This window comes from Ambystoma mexicanum, chromosome 1p (genome assembly GCF_040938575.1).
Source record: "Ambystoma mexicanum isolate Mex_15411 chromosome 1p, UKY_AmexF1_1, whole genome shotgun sequence".
In the NCBI taxonomy this organism is placed as follows: Eukaryota; Metazoa; Chordata; class Amphibia; order Caudata; family Ambystomatidae; genus Ambystoma; species Ambystoma mexicanum.
Genome location: NC_090921.1, coordinates 1,265,769,671 through 1,265,792,938, shown reverse-complemented (window position 1 = coordinate 1,265,792,938; position 23,268 = coordinate 1,265,769,671). Strand labels below are relative to the sequence as shown.

General features: G+C 46.8%; 1 protein-coding gene across 1 annotated transcript in view; it reads left to right on the top strand.

Annotated features, from left to right (window-relative positions):
* The window catches only part of SHANK1 (SH3 and multiple ankyrin repeat domains 1), a 2,604,687-nt gene that overhangs the window by 204,048 nt on the left and 2,377,371 nt on the right, over positions 1-23,268 (top strand). The window lies entirely within an intron of this gene.

The window sequence follows — 23,268 nt, the reverse complement described above, 5'->3', positions numbered from 1 at the left end:
CTCGGCGCCGGGCCGGCATCGAGGTGGGGGCGCCTTAAGCCCCCCCCCGCCGCCCCGGAAGAGAGGCTGCGAGCTACCCCCAGGGCGGAACCTTTCTTAAGCCCCGTGCCCCCAGACGGTGGGGTGGGGTCGGGGCAGGTGTGGCCGGCTGGGCCGCTGGGACAGACGTCCCGGGCAGTAGGACCAGATGGCCCGAGTTGCGGCCTGCCCAGCTGGCTCCTGCACTTGTCCCCTCCGGTCGGGCTCCTTAAGCGCCCCCCCCCCACTGCGTGGAGGCATAGTAGTCGGCGGGGAAGTGTTGTCTCCCGGGCCCGAGCGCGCAGGAGGTTGGTGCCTTAAGCCCCCGGACGGGGCCGGGAATAGAGAGGCGGCTTAAGCCCCCCTAGCCCGGAGCAGGTGGAACCTTAAGCCCATGCCCCACAGACAGTGGGCTCGGGGCAAGCGCGGCCGACGGGCCGGCGGGCCATCTGGCCAGGGGAGCAGGACCAGATGGCCCAAGTGGCGGCTGGCGGACCAGATGGCCCGTGTCGCGGCCGGGGCGGCTGGGTCCTACATTTGTCTCCGATCGAGTTCCGTAAGCCCCCACTGTGTGGGGACTTAATAGTCAGTGGTGGGAGTGCCACCCTGCGGCCTCCGAGGGGACGGCCGTGGCGCTGTTCCCGGCCTCGGTTCCATGGCGTTCTTGGGCTGCTCCCGATCAAGTCCAAAACGGGGTGGTGCCTGTGTGTCGAGGTGGCGCCCTGAGCGGGGCTCCTTCCCTCCACGGGGCTATAGCCTCTCATAGCGTCCGGCCTTGAGTTCCTTGGCGTTCGTGGGTTACCCCCGGTCCTCGGCCCAGTGCCTCCCGTGTGCAGTCAAGTCCAAACGGGGTGGTGCGTGTGTCAAGGGGCGCTTGAGGTGGCCGGACCCGAGTTCCACGGCGTTTGCGGGTCAGTCCCGGAGGGCAAGGCTCTAACGGGGAGGGAGAAGCTCTAAGGGGGCCTGGCCAGAGCTCTAGGGTGGCCGGGGCAGCTTCCACCCACCCCGTGTCTCCAAGGTCCCTGGGCCCAGTGCTGGCCGCGGGGAGCCCCGGCAGGGTCCCCATCACTCCCCATAGGGAAAAAGCTCTAAAGGGGCCACGCTGAAGGCCGGGGTGGCTGGAAGGGCTGGCCCCTGGCCTTGCGTGTGCCTGCCTCGCGAGTGGGTTAACTGTCCCCAAGCCCGGCGGCAGTGCCGGGGAGCCCCAGTGGGGTCCCCGTCCCTCCCCGGCAGGAGAAACTCTAATGCAGAGGGGGAGAGGCTCTAAGGCGGCCAGGGCCAGGGGCTCCAGGCTGCTGCGACCCAGGCCTTGGGCGCCGCGTCAACCGTTTCCCCCCCCCAGGTCCCGGGGAGCCCCAGCGGGGTCCCCGTCCCTCCCCGGTGGGAGAAGCTCTAATGCAGAGGGGGTGAGGCTCTAAGGCGGCCCGGGCCAGGGGCTCCAGGCTGCTGCGACCCAGGCTGGGCTGCTGCCACCGGGGCCTGGGCGCCCGCCCTGCGGCCCGGCGGCGGTGGTCCCCGTGCCTCCCCTGCGGGAGAAGCTCTAAAGTGGAGGGGAGCTCTATGGCGGCCCAGGCCAGAGCTCCAGGGAGGTGGCCGCGGGCTGCTGCAACCTGGCGCCAGCGTGACCGGCCTGTCCACCCCAGGGCCCCACGCTTCGGGTCCTCCACGAGACGACCCCCCAGCAGGGCACGAAGGTCGGCTCCGAGGCAGGCGTGCGGCTCCACCGTTGCCACCCTCCAGCAGGTGCGGCTATCTGGTTGATCCTGCCAGTAGCATATGCTTGTCTCAAAGATTAAGCCATGCACGTGTAAGTACACATTGCCGGTACAGTGAAACTGCGAATGGCTCATTAAAGAGCCACTGATTGCAGGCACCAAAGAGATATATGCTTGGTGGCTGCCGTTTCATGTCTGCCCGGTTGATCCAGGATCAGAAATAGGGCACACTCACAATGTCAAATCGAGAAGAGGGGTTACGGCACTTTTGACAGGCTACAAAGCAAAGTTACTATGGCACAAACCCCTTGGTGCTCACAGTCTGCCTTCCGTAACTAATGATCAGATTAACCCCAAGGCTGACCCTCAGCGTATCCAAACTAACACACTTTTGGCACTACCTTCTTTAAGACACCAGAGGTTATGTGCTCAGCCCATCTGAAGGTCTTAACATCTACATCATGCCGTGGGTTGTCATCCTGTTGTGGGCTGGTTGTATCTGACATTGTTGGTGGAAAAACACATTTTTGGGAGAGCAATGTTTTGGTCTCCCACTAAACAGCCATCCTAACATTTTTAAGGACTGGTGTAATTATATAAACACACAAGTCTTAGAAATTTTGGGGCAAGTGCTGCATAGTGTGAGAAAAAAATGGCGTTCTCCAAACAATGTTTTTTCTACCGATGATATCACTGCATGCCGTGCGTAAGGGAGTGACATAGCAGTTCGGGCTGGGCTGGCGCTTTTGGGATGGGACCAAGCCTGATAAGTATACGGTTTTACCTTTTCTGTCGCTGACTTGGCAGGCTGAAAAATGATGGACTGAAGGGTTGACCAGAAGAAGGCCAGTGGTTATAATTGATTCAAAACCTTCCAGCCATCAAACTTCAGTTTTACTCATTCCGCCTTGTAGTCAAACATCTTATTTTAAACAGTATAATTGGGAGTAGCCACTCTTTCCCACCTTCTGCCTATGCATCAATCTTTCCAAAACACCCATTCCTAAAACAAGTTTCTCTTAATATTAAAATGGCCTATAAACCGTGTGTTTCCCCCATGCAACGACTTAATTTCTTTCTCTTAATTCATTGTATTGGTTGCATCTTATTTTGAAACGTTCTCACTTTTGAAATGTATACTTAAATCTTTTGAACTTTAATTCTCAAATTTAACACCAGATACCCGCAAGAAATGGTTCAGTGATCTTGGCCAGTCCCTCGCATTTTATATTTTATATTACTTTAGATGTGCTCAGTTATAATCGCACACACTGTGGTGCAAGTGATGATTGCTTATTAAACACTTTAGGAAGCAATTTTCTTGGTCCCCAATTGACTTTTTTTATTGGTATGAGCTCTGCAGCAAAACATACCGATTTCTTCATTTGCACTTTTCTCATATATCTCTGTTCTTTTACACCATTTCATAATTGTTAACAGGTGGAGCACGCTCCCTGAGCACATTCCCTCCCAAACACCCAAAAGCTTCCCCAACTACCCAAGTATGTTCCGGATTAATTATTATATCAAGAGCTCACGTAGAAGATCAGTTTAACCCTTTGCTGCCATCCCTACCAAGGGGCCAGACTGCTACGACCAAAAATGTTTTTGGATATATATATATATATATATATATTTTTTTTATAGGGAGACGATAGCCGCCCTATAGTTAAGGTGAGACAAGGATTCATAGGAAACTCTAAAGATTCTATTCTTAATAACCTTAGATTCTAGATTCGAGTAACAGATTTGGCTGAAATTTCGAAAGTGATTAAATGTCAGCGGGCCCCCCAAGATTGCAAAGTTTCGTAAATATTCATTAAAAAATGAAAAAAGTTATTACGCATTAAAGAATTTATTTTCTCCTAAAGTGCGCCCCACTTCTTGTTCATTTTCCCGTAGACAAAAAAGCACTATTTATGACAAAGCGCACAGCCTAAATCGTGGGATGGATTTGGACCAGGTCTGAAACAACTTTGGCACGAAGCGTTGATTGGTGATCCTTTTATAGTTTGGGGTTATTCCGTGCAGTGGTTATTTTAAAATTTCACAGAGAAGGGGGTGCCCCCGTCCCCACAAGAATTATAGTTATATCTCCCATGGTGCATTGCAGGATCATGGTTTTCAGAAATGAAACAACGCCATCTTGTTTTTCTCTCGGTGCGAGAGATATTTGCGGTTATAGCCGAGGTTATGGTAAAGTGAAACGAAGTAAAAAGCTATTTGAAGGTAAGAAAATGTTTTCAGGGTAGAGGTGGGGGGATGGCCAGAGGGCGCTGAGTGAAATTTGGGAGTTGGAGGGGGAGTAGGGACTCAATTTGCAGCACAAAGCTTTCCATAGCCTCCGCTATAGCCACGAATAGCTGACATCTCGATGCAAACTGCGTCACAGAAGTAGCGTGTGTTCTGGGGTGAAAGGGAGAGGGCAGAGAAGGTGAGGAGGCCGTCTGTGGAGTGAGAGGAGCTGGCACAGATGAAGGGGGCAATTGGTGAGGGCCTGGGTGTGCAGGGAAGCATTTTTGCCTTTTCTGCCGTTTTGACGATATTGGTGGCTATATTCGAGGCTACAAAAGACTACAGATAGCCGCAGGTATGTGTAGTTAGGTATGTGCGGCTATATAGTTTGGGGTGTCCCTGTTTTATATTTTCTTGAAAGTTCTTTGTTTAGGTATAGTCTCGTCGGTGGTGAAAAATCCCTGGCCAGGCCAAAGGCCATGGTCTGATACTTGGTAGGTATTAGAGAGTCTTTTTATTTTGGATGTGTGTTTTGAGAATTTTGAGCATGTGAGACTTTGGAGAGAAATAGAAGAAAATAGTTTAACAAAATTAATATGAAAAGGAGGAATTGTAGTGTAGTTTTAGATGTACCTACTGGCCTAATGCCTTGGGAAGGAGAGATCCTGCTGCATGGCCTACCAACCTAATGCCTTGGGAAGGAGAGATTGTGCGGCAGGGGCTAACGACCTAATGCCTTGGGAAGGAGGGATCATGCTGCGGTGCCTACCGACATAATGCCTTGGGAAGGAGAGATCATGCTGCAGGGCCTACCGACCTAATGCCTTGGTAAGGAGAGATCATGCTGCGGGGCCTACCGACCTAATGCCTTGGGACAGAGACATCATACTATGGGGTCTACCGACCGAATGCCTTGTTGAACATGGACGCTAAGGGTTACACAAAGGTTTTTGTGCCTTGTTTGATGCATGTCCTCCCTCCTTGGTAACGAGAGATCAAACAAGCTATATCGCACACTGCAGTGCCTGTGATAATATGCAAAGTATTATTGACTTGATCGAATAGGGCAGATGCCGCAAAGAAGCCTTTTCAATCATTGCCCTGGATGCCAATCAGGCAATTGATTGTGTTGAATGGAATTTTATGTAAACAGTGATTGAGGCCTTTGGATTTGAACCTGGGTTCTCAAGTTGCTTTGAGGCATGGTTTCAGTCCCCATTTATCAGAATTAACATTATCTGAGCCCCTATAGACCCTGTCTAGATTGCCATAAACAAAGGTGAAGGTTGCCCCCTTTCTCTGCTCATTGCTGCTCTCAATGGAGCCTTTTGCATCGAAAATTAGATCCAATAATAACATTTGTGGTCAAAGAGGTAGAAGGTCCCCAACTAAGAAAGCAAGTACTTTATACAGATAAGGTTCTCCTATATATCTGAATAACTCACAACCCCTTTCCCTGCCTTGATGGGAGAATGAGCTAATTCCCAAGAAGTCTTTGGATAATCAATATATTATGACACATAGGTAATTAATTGCCACTGCATGCCCAGCTATTTTGTTATCTTTTAAGAAACAGCACTTCTATTGCTGGGAAGTATCTTCCCTGGACTGCTTAGGGGTTACATTTACTTTGAGATACTCTGATCCATTTCAATTTAGTATTCTACATCTCTATTCACAGCTCTCTCTAGATCTGATTAAATGGAGACCAGGACTTATCCTCTGTAGGTGCAACCAATGAGGTCATAATACATTTCCTGCCCTCAGTGCTTGATGTCTTCTGGAGTTTCCTAAATAGCATTTCTGGAAGCTCTATACATCCATCAAAAAATACCCTTTGCTTTCATTTGAGCAGAAAAACTGAGGAAATCATCCTTAGGTCACCCCACCTCGAAGGGATGGGGTCCTCAGCCTAAAACTAGCGGCATTACAGTGCTCCCATGTTTACCACTAGATCCATCCAAGGCGGCGGGTGGATTGGGTAGCACTGGAGCAATACACTTCTCCTATCTCCTTAGACTCTATAACATTTCTGAGCACATTTATGTTTATAAAGGAGAAACTTTACTGGCATTTACCCAGACTACCTTTATTACGGGGATTGATTCAGGAGTTGGACCATATTCACCCATGCTTAACAACCTTGATTTCCTGGTTGGGTAGAACGTGGTGCTTAGGCCCATGGGCCTTAGAAAAGTAGCTTATTTTTCCAAGCCACGTCTCCCTTTGACATTTAAGGGAGACAAACTTAAGTTTGGGTCTGGGATATTGGAAAGGTTTTACAGTTGCATCACGACCTGAACTAGCGGGATCTAGACATGCAATTCCCCTTGAGCTATCTGCATCAGATGACACTGAGAAAGATAGAATTTCCAGATTATACTGTCTCTTAGACAGAGGGAATGTACATGAAAAGCTACGCTACATGACTAGGTGGGTAAAAGATCTTTGTGTCCATCCTGGTTTTGAATTTGGGCAGGCGCAATTAAGTCCTCAAGATGCACCCCCCTGTGAGGAATGCGCCTACTCAATGGGCCTCATTACAAGTTTGCCGGTCCGGTAACAACAGTGCCGGTAAGCTACCAGCACCGTTGTTACAGGACCAGCAAACTACGAGGTCTGCGGGTGGGTGCCTTTCTGCCCACAAGGTCCGATCTGGCGGGCGGAACGGCACCCGCTTGCAGACCTTGATGGATGCACCAGCACCATTCACGAATGGTGCTGGTGCATCCGTCCTCCCCATTCCCATTGAGCCCAATGGGACTCGAATGGGAATGGGGAGTTATTTTTTCCGGCGCCCGGCAATAGGGGATTACCGGGACCGGCAGGGCTGTAATGCCCAGGTAGGTCCCCATTGCTAGACGCCGGAAAAAAAATGGACTCCGGCGGCAGCCGTGCCGGTATTTGCCAGCACGGCTACCGCCGGACTCATGATGAGGCCCAATGTGTTTTAGGTGGCATCTCTCTCCCCACAACAATTAAATAAGATAAGTTCTTGCCTTCCTCGTCTTGATTATGTTTGAGGGGATGCCGGGGAATTTGGGATGCTGGCTGATCTCTGGTGGTCATACACTGAAGTACAAATGTATTGGAAGGAAATAGTTTCAAAGATAGAGAAGATATGTGGCTCTGAACCCACCGTGTTTGCTTTTAGGTGATTCTGGAGAGGATGGTCCTACCTGTTACTGTGCAGGATTTCGACTATCCAGAGGGGAAATTGCTTGCAGTTTGGTGGAATACAGTGTGGGAAAATTGGGTGATTTTAAATATCGTCAGTCTTCCGCTCTGATTTGGTGCCCAAGTTCCTTAAAGTATGGTCCCCTTTCATGGACTACAGCTCTATAAATGAGACCTGTAACCTTGCACTGCTGAAGCATTTTTCTGTTTTTTAAACATCGATACATATTCAGGTATATTGCTGATGTGAAATGGGAATGCTTCCTAACACGGCTGGTAAATGTTTTGCCCTGTCTGGCTACTGCAGACTTTGTGTCTTGTTGTTTGTGTTCTATGAAATTCTATGTACCTACTTCACGTGAAACTGTCCTTATTATGTTGTTAAAATGAAAATAAAGTGGTTGAAGAAAATTAATAAAAAGGATCGCTGTTGAAGATCTGCTTAAGCCACTGAAACTCATTCACAGTGCTGGTAGCTCTGTTTGGTAACTACAGCATTTGAATTAGATATTTAGTGATATTTATAGAGAGCTGAAAGTATCACTGTTTGTCTTTATTTATATTATGTATACAATCTGTCCAAGTCCTCATACGGCTGGAGCCCCCTTGCTCCTCTCAGAAGTTCTCAGGTGTATTACAACTTGCACTCACCCTTTTGAAAAGACTTCACAGGTCCATCTGAGCGCCATGCATTCTATGCAGATATGATATGGTGTGGTGATCTCTCCCTGTACTGGGAGAGAGAGGCCAAGGGTCTCCCTAAAGTGGAGGTCCCCTGACAACGTATCAGCAGTGTGCCCCTTACCTTGCAACATTGGACAGCTGAATCCTTCTTTCAGTAAGCCTGGATCACCAAAGCTAAAACTCAAGAGACCCTTCGTCCTCTAGGAGAGGGTTTAAATCATTTTGTCCATTTGAATGCCATTCCCATGGATTATTGACGGCACTCAGCTTCTGAATCTGACTGTAAGAGGCCTACCACCTATTTCTAGAACAGGATACCCGCAGACTTTGGTGTGTTGCTAGGGGGCAGAGTAGACCCCTCTGTGTTGCCAGGGTAATGATGCCACTGGCATCCATTCCGTTCCAGAGCTCAGTGGAAAGCCTTGTGTGTCTCAGCTAACTCTCAGGACTAAACCACATTTTTAGAAACTGATTTCCAGTTGCTTGGTAACTGATGGAAACACACAGATGTAACTCTACTTTCAAAAGAAAAGAAAGGGTGGCAAGAACAGACTTAGTCGTTTATCAGCCCGCTAAGTTGCTACCAGCGTGGACCGCACTCTCCCAATCCACAGTACACACTTGTCTCCATAATAAGTGATGCTCTATATGAAGGCAGCATAACTCGCTATTCCGACACTGGTAGTAACATATAGTTAGGTTTCAGACTCACACATCACAATTTCCCCCTTTAGCGGCCACATATACCAAAACCAGGTTGAACTCTACCCACTTATTCGGTTCCATGTAATAATGTCGCCACAAAAATCTCGCCATGCAAAAATATCGCCGAAAAATGGTAGTTTTTTGTGACAACATTATTGCATGGAACATGCGCGGACACAGCCGCAACCCCCAAATTCTTTATTTATTTATTTATTTATTTTTTGCCCCTGTCGCCATATATATGGTCACCCATATAATATCGCCACAACATTTTCCCGGCGATATTATTTACGGCGACCATATATATGGCGACATTATTACCTGATACCACTTATTCTCATGGTAGAAGACAATTGGAAAACGAGCCGCGGGAAAATGTGTCATGCCCGTTTGCAGAGATCCAACAATTCCTGACCACAGCATGGCGGGTATGCTATAATGAGCAGACAAATATGCACATCATCGCATGATGACATTTCTTTTCCAGGGCATAGTGGTGCAATGGAAACGGAAAACATTGGCTAGTCCGGGCAAAGGTATTCCTGGACAGTACTAGGCTCCATGTCATATGGTGGATCCGTCATCTGTAGGCTAATTGCTGTATGTAAGCTTGCTACAGGGCACATCAGATCCATTCACTGCAGCCATAGTATGGAGTCCAGCTCCTTCCACTCCACCGATTTGTCGTCCCTGACCTAGACCTAAATTCGTCATTGAATTTTAGCCATGTAAAACCCCTAAAATTCACCTGAGACATCCATATTATACAGAGTCGCTCCACTCTCTGAAACTTCCATGCATCATAACTTCCTGTGTAACAGTTTGGAAATGCCCCCAAAATCCCCAGCTCAAATATTTCCTTCAGTAGTCTTCATTAAACATGTACCCAGCAGTTTTGCCACCCCCAAAAAAAAAACAATTTGCTGTCCTTTGGTAGCATCTTCTCCTCCCCAACACTCTGGCCCTCCTGCATCCTTCCTTGACCCCTTTTCTTCTTTTGTATACATCTCATTCAACACATTCCCTTTGCCCCTGCTGTCCATGAGTGTCCAGACAACCTCAACCAGCACTGTGCCCATACCGGCTTCTCTAAACTCTGCCATGACCACAAACCAACTTTTTCCCATACCCCCATCCTCCTTCTTCTCTCTTGAAACCCTTCAAATAGTCACCCTTTCTCATGGAAGCATCCCATGGCTTCTTTTTGCTCGTGCCACTCCTTATCTTTTTTCTTGCTTCTCTCACCCAGACCTTTCTTCAACCAAAACCATTCATCTCCTCTCAGCTCAAACACCTTGCATAGCCCCTAATATCCTGGGGTCACACTCTCCTAAATCCGTCGGCCCAGCTCTGTGCAGGTTTCTACCACTAAAGGCACCATGAGACATACTGCACATTTTATGTCCTGTGGCCCACTCCTGCAGGGCCTTCCTTTCTCCGGTGCTGTCTTTCTCTTGGGTGTCCCACCATGCCCTTTGATCCACTCGGCTGCTGGTATCGACTCTGGGGACTATTCCAACCCAGCACCTGTCTTTTCCCTATTCAATACCCCACCGATTACTATTCCCTATCTGACCCTCACTCAGGTGCCGTTCTCTAGCCCTGAAACTGAACTTTTCTCCCTCGTCCTCTGACAACTTCTTCAGTAATGTCCAAACATCCGTTTCCCCCCACACTCTTGGTTCCTACTTCACCACTGGCACCCACACTTTTCTGTATCTGCCTACTACAGTCCCTGTCCACTCCAGACCATATGTAGCATCTCATGACGTCTGTTGTGCAATGCCCTCTTCGGAGGGAGACGTGAGTGCCACCATCGCGCGATCCCTCCGGAAAAGATAGGCTAAGCACTCATGCGTGCTCCTTATGGGGCTGGGGTCCTGCCTCCCACTATAATCCGGCGTGATGGTGTTCCTGCGTCACTGCAGCTTTCAGCGCCCCCGTCCTAACAACCTCCGCCAGTGGGGCTTCATTTCTAACCGCCACAAATAGTGATTTGGGCAATGGCCACCTGACCTGGATAAGTATCGAAGTGCATAAATCAGCGTAAAACGGCATTCACAAACACCACATACTAATCCGGCAACGTAACCCTTTTCTCCAATTACAGTCTGTGTGAAGAAAACGATAGACGAGTTGTAGGATAGCCCCTTTCAGTTTGTGCTGTCGGCAACAAAGCGGACAGCTTTGTGACCGTGCACCCTGCAGAATGATACATTAACTGGTCTGATTCTACTAACTACGAAACACATTAGTCAGATAGTCGTTCAGTCTTACACGTTGCTTCAGGGTGTGAAGCAGGCAGTGCGTTAGTCATATCAACCACCGATAGTACTTCATTACGATCGAATGTTATGAATATTAATCATTTTCTGGCGACAAAATAATCCTGACAAAAATGCAATGCAAGATCCTTGAAGAGCCTGTTCCTTTTGTTTTACTTTCAGCTGTGCCGTTGTTGGGGGCGCTGGGCGCTTAAAGAGGTTAGGTTAGCTGATTATGTTGCCCTGGTAACAACACTTAAGCTAACCTCTAATTTGGATGATGCTCTACTGTCTTCTTTGCGTAAAGTTCTGACGGATCTACGCATGCCTGTTGAATTCTTTGTTAACAAGCGTGTACTGTATGTAATGCATTGTGTTGTATATTATTCGTTGCACCTTTTTGTGTTTCACAAAAAGCGGTTTTGTGTTTACGCCTTCACTGATCATTCAGAAGACTACACTTGTTTCCGTTTTGCTCTTTTCAAAAAGTTCAGTTTGTAGTTAACCCTTCAGCTTTCCCACCCGTGCCCAATCGTCTTACCTTCTATGGTCCTCGGACTGCGTTTTGAATCCTGGGGTGAGCTTCAAGTGCCACCTCGAATTTCCCCTTCGCTCCCCCAGTTAAGTTACTTTACCCTGAGCGGGCGCAGTCGCGCATGGACCAAGATGGCGCCTTGAATTAGAGCTCCTGTTACCTGGTGATCGTAACGGCTGCTACTTGCTCCTGATCCTGGCACATCCGATGCCCTACTTTGGGTGCCTGACAGATGTGGCACTTACTGTGCTGACCAGGGTCTGGTGAACCTGCAGACCCAGTCCGATGTTGGTGACCGAGGCTCCGGCATGCCTCAGTGCCGAAAGATGGCGGCCGGTGTGTTAGCACAGTCGGGGCGGTGGGCTACCGTGGGGCACACCGGCCTCTCTGGGCTGGAGCGAGGAGGAGTCCTTCACGGCGTACGGTGGTGTCAGCAGGGTGCTGGGGACATCCACCGACCCTTGGTTGCTGGCGAGGTAGCTCATCGTCATACTGTGCCTGCTCCTGCTGGACCCCCATGGTGGGGGCTGCTGAGCAGGGCACAGAGGAAACGGCTGTGCGGCAGGGCCGGGCTGCCTCCATGGCACCACGCCTGGCAGTGCGCAAGCGGCATCACCACCCCGTGTGTCGGCCCTTTCTTCCTCCGTGCCTCCTATGCCTCCGGGATGCACCTTTCCCCAGACGTCGTGACCGACAACACTGGGTGTACTGCGTGCCTACAACACTGGGATTACTGTTTGCTGCACTCCTTTTTATTTGGAGAACTGCACTGTGTCTGCAAACTCTCTGGACTGCCTGGCTCCCTGATTGAGCATGCATAAACCCACACAGGGTGTGACGTGACAGTGTATGCCAGTAACCCCTCGGTTCCTACAGAGAATTGTCCCCAAAGGCTCCTGGTAGGACTCCTACCTATTCCACATTCTGCCTTTTTGGGGATCACACTTCTGGAGCCCATGTGAGTGTGATATTGCCCGCCTGTTTCATGTCAGGGCTCATTTCATGATGCGCATTGTGAGCCCCTGAATATAGCTGGCCCCAAGTTGCTTGCATTCTGTTGCTGGTTTATATATGATGGCTCGCTGTGGTGTGAGCGCCACATAGTGCCCTTATTGATTATTGCAAATTCACCCTGTGAAGGGCCGTGCAACGCTTGGCCCAGGCCGTCCTGCTCTTCATGGAGGAGCGTTGCGGGTCCACTGCCTGCACTTGACCTATACTCCCAGCGGCTGGCTCTCCTGTTGGTGAACTGTGCACATTGATGTCATCATTGTCATACTGCCTTCTCTCTCTCTCTCTCTCTCTCTCTCTCTCTCTCTCTCTCTCTCGGTCTCTCTCTCTCGCTTTGCTATCCCCTACCTCCCTTTGTGTTGGAGGGGGTGCTTTTCCACAGGAGGATCAGCTGCTGTAAACCTGTGTGCTGATGGACTAGAAATGACAAAAGGGGCTGGGAAGAAACAGAGCTCCATGAACATGTTTGCTAAGACCACTCCGAAGGTGCCTGAAATTACATGCAGTGCAACAGGGTCAGAAAGAAAAATGCAGTTAAGTGAACCCACAGAAACGCAGCGCATGATCGCTTGCATGCAGGAGGGTTTCTCTACAATTCATACTAAGCTAGATGACATAAATGGCATAATTAGCGCCATCAAGTCACGCCTGGAGAAAACGGACCTACGATTGACTGAGGCAGAAACCAGAGAGGGTGCAGTGAAAGATGATGTTCCTGTTGAAAGCCAATGTTGCCTCATTTACTAAGCAAATGGTTACCAGGAAGAATGATGAGCTCGAATCCAGATCATGCCATAAGAATATCCGGATCATCAGGGACCCGGAGAACAACCTTGAGGGCTCCATGGAAAATTTCATGGAACACACCATCCTAACCCTGCTCTGCAATCCAAAACTGTCACATCAGTTTGTAGTGGAACAGGCTCATCGATCCATGGCGCCTAAAGCTGGTGCTTCACCTCGTCCGGTAAATGCCCGGTTATTAAACTACCGGGACAGGGATGCTATCCTACGTGATGAGCCAAGGTGACACATGCCCGGCCCCTTCTATCAAGGACTGTATCAAGGAATTATCTCCATTCATCGCCACAATGATAAATGCCTCTTTCAAGACCAATCTTGTCCCCAAAAACCTCAAGGAGGCCTGGGTCATGCAGCTCCTAAAAAAGCACTATCTAGACCCAAACATACGAACAAACTACAGGCCAATCACTACCGTCTCCTTCCCCTTAAAAATTCAGGATAGAGTTGCTTACCTACAAATCCAGAAACACCTAGACGACAACAATCTCCTTGGATTACGACAATCAGGTTTTCGGCCCAGGCATGGCACTGAGACCGCCCTCCTGGATTTGAAAATACAGATGGATGAGACAAGAGACAAAGGCAAACTGGCCATGCTCCTCCTGCTAGATCTCTCCGCTGCATTTGACCTGGTTGACCACCAGATCCTCACTGATCACCTACCTTCTACAGCAGCCTTTTCCACTAACGCTTCCTCTTGGATTAAGTCATTCTTAGCTAACCGCACCACCAGAGTATTCTCGCCCTCTGCATCTGCAGATCCAATCCCCATCCTCTGCGGGGTTCCCCAAGGATCTTGTATATCCCCAACGTTATACAACATCTTTACGAAGCTCCTATTCGACAGACTCAACAACTTGGGTGTCACCTACACAAACTATGCAGATGACACCCAGGTTCTCATCACATTGTCAGGACACTACGCCAATGATACCAAACTAATTAACAACATCTACCTGGAAATTCAGGCATGGATGGCGATACATAGCCTCTGCCTCAATGATGAAAAAACAGAGCTCCTGATTGTAGGCACCCAAGCTCGCCTCAATAAACTTGACCCAGAGCACACATCTTTCATCATTGATGGAAATACAATCAAAGTTGCAAAAGAAATAAAAACGCTAGGTGTCTACCTCGACTCCGCCTTATCACTAAAAAAACAAGTGAGCGCCATCGCCTCATCAACAGCTTACACTAACTAGCTAATCAAAGCCTGTAAGTCTTATTTACCTCCTACCAGCTGCATGACACTAGCGAGTGCCGTAGCTCTCTCCAAATTAGACTACTGCAACATGCTCTTCTTAGAAACTACCAAACTGAATCTCAACAGACTACAAGTCTTACAAAATAACTCATTGAGATCTGCAGTAAATATCCCCAGATCTAACCACATCTCCAGCCACAGACAAAAATCCAACTGGCTCCCAGTGCAAGACAGAATCTCACTCCGCACCCTGGCAATCTCCTACAAATGTATCTCCAACACGGCACCTAAATACCTCTCTGACAAATTCTCCTTACACCAAGCCGCCCGACACACCAGATCGTCTCACACTCACCTCCTTACAGTCTCCAGATTCAACCTCAAAACTGCAGGCGGTTCCAGCTTCCCTATTCCCTATCCCTGTTCAGGCTGCCAACCTCTGGAACTCCCTACCACCCACCATCAGACTAGAACCATCATTCAATGCCTTCAAAACCAGCATCAAATTCTGGCTTACAGACAAAACTATTAACTGATTAGTCCAAGCTATCCTACATCACTACCCCATTGTTTGACTAGTATTCCACTGTTCTCTCATCCTATCTGTACTTACTCTGAAGCCTAGACCAATATGTATCCCAGGTCGACCCATTCACCTCTGCTATGTATATCCTCTTATCTATTCATGCCTTTGTCTGTAACATGTCAAGTTTTCCAGCGCCCAGTTACCTCAGGGTTAGGTGCTCAATACAAATAATAAACAAATACGAAAAATGCCTGTGAAAGGGGGGAGCTTTTCCTAGGCTCCAGTAGGCTGCATATTTACCCAGACTTCTGTGTAGCTGTGCAGCAGGAAAGAAAATCATTCCTGGCAGCGAAAAGGAACCTCTGCAAGCAGGGCATGAAATACGCAATGCTATACCCTGCCAAGCTGCGTATGGAGAGTAGCAGAAAGACATACTTCTTTACACTTCCTGAGGAAGCCATGAAATGTCTGGATTAATGCTCTGCTGGGTCGGGACACTCCTCCTTTTGCTTCGAATCTTAAGTCACAATATGTTTAGACGCCCATTTCTAGCGTTTTCTGATGATTGTGCTCTGTCTTAGTGTAAATGCCACCGAAGGGTGGATGTGTCAGCATCACATTCACAGTGTTTTTCATTGCGCCATATTATCTTCTTCATTGCACCTCATGAGAAATATTGATGTCTAATACTATGGATTTCATTGGTTGTTGTAGAGCCCAGTTCGCTACCAGTGCGCCGGCCTCGCCATGCAATGTTGCAAAGTCTGCTGGGATGAGTATTTGGGGGGATGATGAGGGTGGGGGTGGACGGGTTATGTTGGGGGTTCAAAATGCACTTGGTTCTGCTGTAGAGGTTCTATTGATTCCCAGACAATGGTTGAGGAGAATCATGAGATGTGCTTCTTTGATAGTGTTTTCTCGACAGGTGAGGATGTATACTCTGCATGGCGGAGATGGGGGAGCTCACATGCTTGAGCTGAAATGTGCGAGGGCTTGGGAATCCTGTCAAAGTGCGAAAGCTCATGCTCCATGTTGAACGCCATAAGGCAAATCTCATGTTTTGCAGGAGACCCATGCCACAGCCGCAGGATAGCGAGGGGTTTGGCTAATAACTGGGGTAAGATTAGGTTTTTACACCACATATTCCACGCAGTCCAGGGGATTAATGATCTAGCCTCATACCCCTCTATCGTTCAAGTACAAGAAGGTTTACACAGATCCTTTGGGTCAATATGTCATGGTCTATGGGGTGCTGGCCGGGATGGAGATGAACCTGTTAAATGTTTACGCCCCAATGCAGATGACCCTACGTTCTACACTGAAATCACAGGTATGTTAACTCTCTATCCCCTGATACCTATACTGTGTGCTGGTGATTTCAATACCATTCTGGATGTGGATTTTGATAGGTCAGGTCGGAGCTGCAGGATGCTCACAAAGGCCGCTCAAATTGTACGCAACGGAATGTTTGAGCTGTGCATGGTGGATGCGTGGAGGGCTTTTAACCCATGTGACCATGCATACTCCTTTTCCTCCTCCGTGAATTATTTATTTTCCCGCATAGACTTGTGGCTTGTCTCAGAAGTCCTGCTTAGTGGGGTCACCCGAGCGGACATATTGCCCTGAACATACTCTGACCATTCCCCAGTTCTGTTCACTCTTCAGCTTGATGGACTCCCTTTACCCTGTATGAATTGGCGTTTTAAATCTCAAGCACTGTTGTCCACTGAGTTTGGGGTTCTTAAAACTATTAGACAAGACATTAAGAATGGTTTGTTTTGTGGAGGGATAATGCTTCTGCACTCGGCTGTTAATAATTCAAAAGAAAGGTGTGTGACTGGTAACCTTAAATCCTTAGACTTTTTCAAATTAATTTTAATTGTGGTTTTGTCGATATTTGTTGCGATTGTACTTTCAATGTCATTCAAATAATATAGCTTTAGCAGTCCCAAATGTTCAACTTCATTATTCAGCTTAAAAAAAAATCCTAAATGTTTATTCTCATTGTTAAATTTAAGGAGTCCAAAATACAATATTCCTTTGACAGTCCAAAATATTCAACCTCGATTTTCAACCTCAACATGTGTTTCACCACACTCCTAGTGTGGATCATCAGGAGGTTTGTATTAATTGCTCTAATGTTTTCCATGTGCTTAGCAGTCCTTTTATTTCCATTACATATGGTTCTCAATACATTTCCTTTGCATTCAATGCTTAAGTATTTAGCATACGTCCTCTGTGTAGGTTATGAATTGTATCTGCCCGTAGTGGAGTATGCAGTAAACTGGATTTGAAAGTCCATTCTAAGCGGAAACCCATACGCTGCTCCACGTGGGATGGACTCCCTAAACCCTGTAAGAATTGCCATTTTAAATCTCAAGCATAGTTAGATGTTGCCTTCAAAACTAATCTCAGTGACCATGTAAAGCTTTACTTCGAAACCAATGAAGGGTCAGTGGTCAGTGCCTTTGACAGGCATGTTGTGGGAGGCTTTCAAGGCCTACATTCTAGGCATTGTGATGTCCACTGAGTTTGGGGTTCTTAAAACTATTAGACAAGACATTAGGAACAGTGAGGACAACCATCACTGCCTGCAACAGCAACAGTCAGTTTATCCCCCCTCTGCCACGTTCTCGCAGGTTAAAGAGGCATTAGATACATTTAGTGAAGACGCAGCGAGAGAACTAAGGTTCCTCAACACCCCATTGGCGGTGTGGTGTTATGGGGAGGGTGAACGGCCGGGCAGATTGGTGGCACCTGTGGTCCGCCAGGCGAGTGGTAGTTGCTGCAGCCTGCTCATTCGGGATGGATCTGGCATCTTGGTGCACACACTGACTGAGATCAATCAAGTATTTGAAGGCTTCTATTCAGATTTATAGTTAAATAAAGATACTTGCTCACATACTGACATTGAGAGGTTTCTGGAGGATCTCCCACTCACACAGTTATCAGCAGAAGCTGGAGCTCAGCTAGATCTTGCGATCTCTTTTGACGACATTGCTCGAGCTATTGATGCTTTACCCACCGAAAAAGCTCCTGGCCCAGATGCCTTACTGTCAAATTGTACAAAAATGTTAAGTCTTCCCTGGTTCCCTATCTTCATAAGCTGTGGTTGGAGGCCCTTGAGTCACAAATACTTCCTACCACCATGATGGAAACAGTTATCATTGTACTGCTAAAGCCCAACAAACCTGCCGAAAACAGCCGCTCTTACTGGCCCCTCTCATTGATAAACTCTGACGTTAAGATCTTTGCTATGATTCTGGCCACCCGCTTGACACCATACATGCCTCACATAATTCATCCGGAACAGTCAGGCTTTATACCGAGGCGTTCCATAGTGCTCAATTTACACTGTATTTTTAACATTCTCACTCAGATGGCCACAACAGCCTAGGCAGTGGCTGCCACACTTGACGTACAAAATGCCTTTAATTCACTACACCCTGGCTCGATTGAAACTCTTCTCTCAAACAAATACGGGTTCCTGCCCCAAGTGTAGGTAAAACGATGTAGGGAAAACGATGCTGGTTACTTTCACATGGACTGCAGTTGTTCAAAGCTTGATGGGTACTGGAAAGATGCATGCACTGTCCTTGCTAATTTGTTTGGTTGCAGAATGGAAGTCACTCACATGCAATGCTTTTTCCATATGTTTGAAGACCTAACGGGACGTACGCGTAAACTTGCTAGTCTATGTTTGTTACTGTCGGTGCGCTGTATACTGCTGCATTGGCTAAAACCCACCACACCGTCAACTGAGCAGTGGCTGCGTGCAGTTGCTTGGGCCAGTGATACTGAAGATCCTTGGGCTTCTATGCAGCCAGTTGGGAACAGCCCGCTAGGCTTTTGGCAGCCCTTCAAATCCTACTTATTGCACATGCAGGTGGCTTCCCTCATTGATTAGCATGTGACTATTATTTGTTCTCCCACTGCATTGTCCTTATTCCTTGTTTGGCACCACCTGTTCCTGTTTCTACCACCGTTTCTTTTGCATTCTGATGTCTCCTTAAGTTCTGTGTCTGTTGTCAGTTGCCCTTTTGATTTTATTGGCAGCTTGAATGACATTTGTATTTTAGTTGTATAAAATGTGATACCAAGTGCTTTAATAAAGTCAATTTTTTAAAGTTACTTTCCCCCCTCCTTTTGACACCTTTCCGTTACCTTTGCTTAGTTTGTGATGCTGCTTTCAAGGTGCATTTTAGAGTACTTTGCGCTTGCTTTCCTGCCTTGGCTATGGGACACATTTAATACAGAGATTCTCTTCCTACATTCCAAGGTCCCTCAGGGCATCCCAGCAGCGGAAGAAGGGCATTTGAGAAGCGTGACACCTGTTCGGCGGTGTTCCCAAGGCTCGCACTCCTACCCGCATTCAGCTTGCCTGCCTCCTGCTCTCTCATATAGACTGCTAGTGCATCCTATAAACTGATCCTTTATGTTAGAACCCAATTGATTATTATAATTCATTTTAATTATTAAAATTATAATTATTATCATTATAATTGTTCTTCTATAACACGCTTGATACCGGACACCAGTTTCTAAGTGCAGGACCGGGATTCATACCTGTGTTGCTATAGGTGGTCTTGCTTCCAAGACAACCACGTTGCCCTTGCCGGCATCCCGTCTACTAATCCCTTGATTGGTGCAACACATTATGCCTCCTGGAGCATCCATAGATTGATGTTGCACCCTATCCCATCTTCTGTTCCTTGATTGTTGCACCCCATCCATAGATTGTTGCACTCATGGTTTGATTTTCCATCCACTATACCGCTCCCTGAAGTTGCACCCCATAGCTTAGTTGCTGTTATCTAGAGTGTAATGGCACGTGTACTGCTGCTTGACTGCTGCATCGCATAGACTAACATATGCGCTTCATTCTGTCAACGCTAATATATAGATTGCTGTGGCGCCTTTCACTTCTCCCCGATTTGTTGCATCCAATTGTCTGATGGTTGATACTGTCAATGTTGCATATCTACCACCGCCTCTGGATCACTGAACACCTTAAATGAATTGATTGCAAGCCTTTTAACTGCTCCCTTGCAGGCGCATCAAATTGATAGTACATAGTGTGCTACCATATACTGCATTTGAGTGTTGCTGCCTGCAGTTTAACAGCTGCATCTTATTTTGCCCAGTATCAATACACATCTTGTAATTTCACACCTGTACTACTCCTTTCTTGCTACCTCACAGGCTTGGATTGTGGAATAATTCACTTTTGCAGGTTTTATTCCATACAGTGGTTCTTTCACCTCTCGAGCAATTGTTTCCATCCTATACACTACTCCTGACTTCTACATACTACAGATTGATCGATCGCTTGTGCAAAGATTGTGGCAACCCATATCCCGCTGATTACATGTTGCATCCCATTATATCAGTAGATTGTTTGCATCCTCTTTTATGGTTCCTGATTGCTGCACTCTTTAGACAAGTTGTTAGCATCCACAATACTGCTTTCTGGTCGTTGCATCCCTTAGGTTAACTGCTAGTATATACTTTGTCGTATCCCAAATATTGCTACTTGTGCGTTGCATCATGCAGATTAGCTGTTGCATCTCCTTTTCTAAGTGGGTTATTGGCATCTCTTTTACTGTTCCTGATTGTTGTTTGCATCTGCTATACTGCTCCCCGATTGTTGCATCCCTTAAATGTATTGCTAGTATATAAATTGTGGTCTCCCATACATTATGTTGATTTATACTGCAAACCGCTATCGCCCAATGGCAGTCTCCAGGCGCTCATAATGCTACTTGTGTGTTGCATCCCAGGGATTAACTGCAGCATGTTTGCTTTTTCAACAATATGGATTGTTGTGCGCATATTTTTACGGCTGCTTGATTGTTGCACCCCATTGATTAACAGCTGCACTCCATAGCCGGATTAATGGAATATAGACTAGCATTCAAGTGCTGCTCCACTTAATCTGTTTGATGTATTCCCCTGCACCACCGCTTGATTATTGCAACCGTCAGAATAATTATTGCATCCCATATAATGCTCTGCGATTATTGCACCCTTACTCAAATTATTGCACCTCAATGACTGATTCTAGCATACAGACTGTAGTTACTCAGATAATTCTACTAGCGGGTTGCATACCAAAGATGAACTGCTGCATTTCATTTCCCCAGTTCTAATCTATAGATTGCTGCTTCCCCTTTTTATTGTTCCTTGCACCCACATCCCATAATGTGGTTGTCGATACATTCACTGTTTCATCTCCTATACTTCCCCCCTGCTGCCACACTCCTACACCAATTGTTGCATTCCATACAGAGTACCATTGACAGTTTATCCACAAAACATTGATCTGTAATCCCCAAATCAACCTCACGTATGCACTGTAGGATGCTAACAGTTTCTTGATTGTCTCTAAACTCTGCTTTTCAGAGCAGCTCTATGCATAGTTTCATCGCCAGGTCTACAAACCCTGATGATGAACCATAAAGACTGCAGAGGCCAAGCAGCTGAGAGGCTCAAGAAATCAATCCTCCCCACTAATGACCAGAGAGGAAAGGGGATTTTAAAAGCCCTTCAACCACCCAATCTACAAGAACCACTATCTCTAACAGCTGTAACGACCCAGAGAGATCACCTTCCTTATATATATCAAAGCCCCTTTCAAGGTACTAGCAACAACCAGGAACTGAAACATATTGGGCATTCCCAAGCAACCATATAGATGGAAGGGGAAGAGAGAAGAGATCCAACCTTGGACACACAGCTAACCGAGACTCTCAGTCCCCACATGGAACATAACAACCAAAGCCCAGCAAATTGGCACTCCCCAATCTAAATACACCGTCAGTAATTTACCTTCCTTCCCTTTTGCGAGTCACCTTGGATCACACTGTTTACCTCTAAATATTACTTTTATACCAACCGATATTGGATCAAGGATCACAATCTCACTCCTTATAGGAAGCATTTTGGCCTCTGTGAAGAAGAATCCAACGCACACACACGCACACACACACACACACACACACACACACCCTATGTCTCCTCACAAGGCTCTTACCATATGAAAACATATTACAGTTTTTAATCCATTCGCTGAGGGCAACACAGAATATCTCTTTGACACAGAGACCTACCTAACAGACAATCATATTACAGTAATGCATGAGGCTATCTTATCAAACAACAATATCAAAATGTCCAACTGTGCTGGCAAATGATCAGGAGGATTTTCAGCTAGCAAACAAGTAGTAAAAGTAGTACATCAATTCAAACGGATAACAATTGCACACCTTCCAGCACTGAAAATCCTTCCATTCAAATATCTGTGCCTACTTTTCTCTTAAATGTACAGTCAATTCTCATACAACCTTCATTTGCAGACTACTACTGGATGAACTCCTACAAACTCTTGAAGTCACTAACCCTCATTACACCTAAAATGGCACCCTGAAATAACAGATGTGGAACTCCATAGACAGCATGTAGAGATTTCATAAATCCTGGGTAAGCTTACCCCGATAAAGCCCCTCAAATGCTCCACAAAAAGCAATCTGCTTGATGCTATACCAATAGCCTCATCAATCCCAAGCAAGAGTAAAGAGCTAATTAATACTGACAATTCTGATGTACAGGGCTCAGATGGTAAAGGACAAGAAAGATCACTACTTGCAGGTCTCCACAATACCCTAGGTAGGAAATATTCCAAATCATCAGAGATCATGAACCAATGTTCCTGCAACACCACACCAAGCCCATCACAACTCCTCTGACTCAAAATGTATCCACTTCACTGACAATATCATGTGGATTCAAGAGCACTTGCACACAAAGGACAGCACAATAACACATATTTTTTAAATGGAACCAGCAGCTAGTAAAACATCCCAAAGAGCTTTGGGAGCCTTCCACATTTTATTCATGAAGGAACCTGTAACCACGGTCAATTCTAGCAACTTATTATTCACTTATTTCTTTTTTAACAGTTGTTTTACAGCACAACTGTCCTGGAAGATGAAAACTGTCCGAATTACGGACAGACATAAGAGGAGGAAAACTACCATTGCGGATAAAAGCACCATACGGACAAAAGCAGTTAAGTTTACAACAGCTGATCAAGAATGGCATAAATGATCAAAAAGACTGATTGCCATAAAAAGGTTTCAGATTCTTTCTTTACTTAACACAAGCATTTAAATATCCTTGCCCTCCCAACATTTAGTAAGCAATAACAGAACAAACTGAATCCTCCAACTGTTTCCAATCGCTTCACAACTGAATCATAGAATAATGTTTCATTCTGCAAGCGTTCGCCATTAAAGAAACCCACAGCAAACACTGACTACCCCACAAGCTACCAACCTACCCCTAAAACTCCCATCAACATTGGGACTATATGGAGACAAACTACATCATGC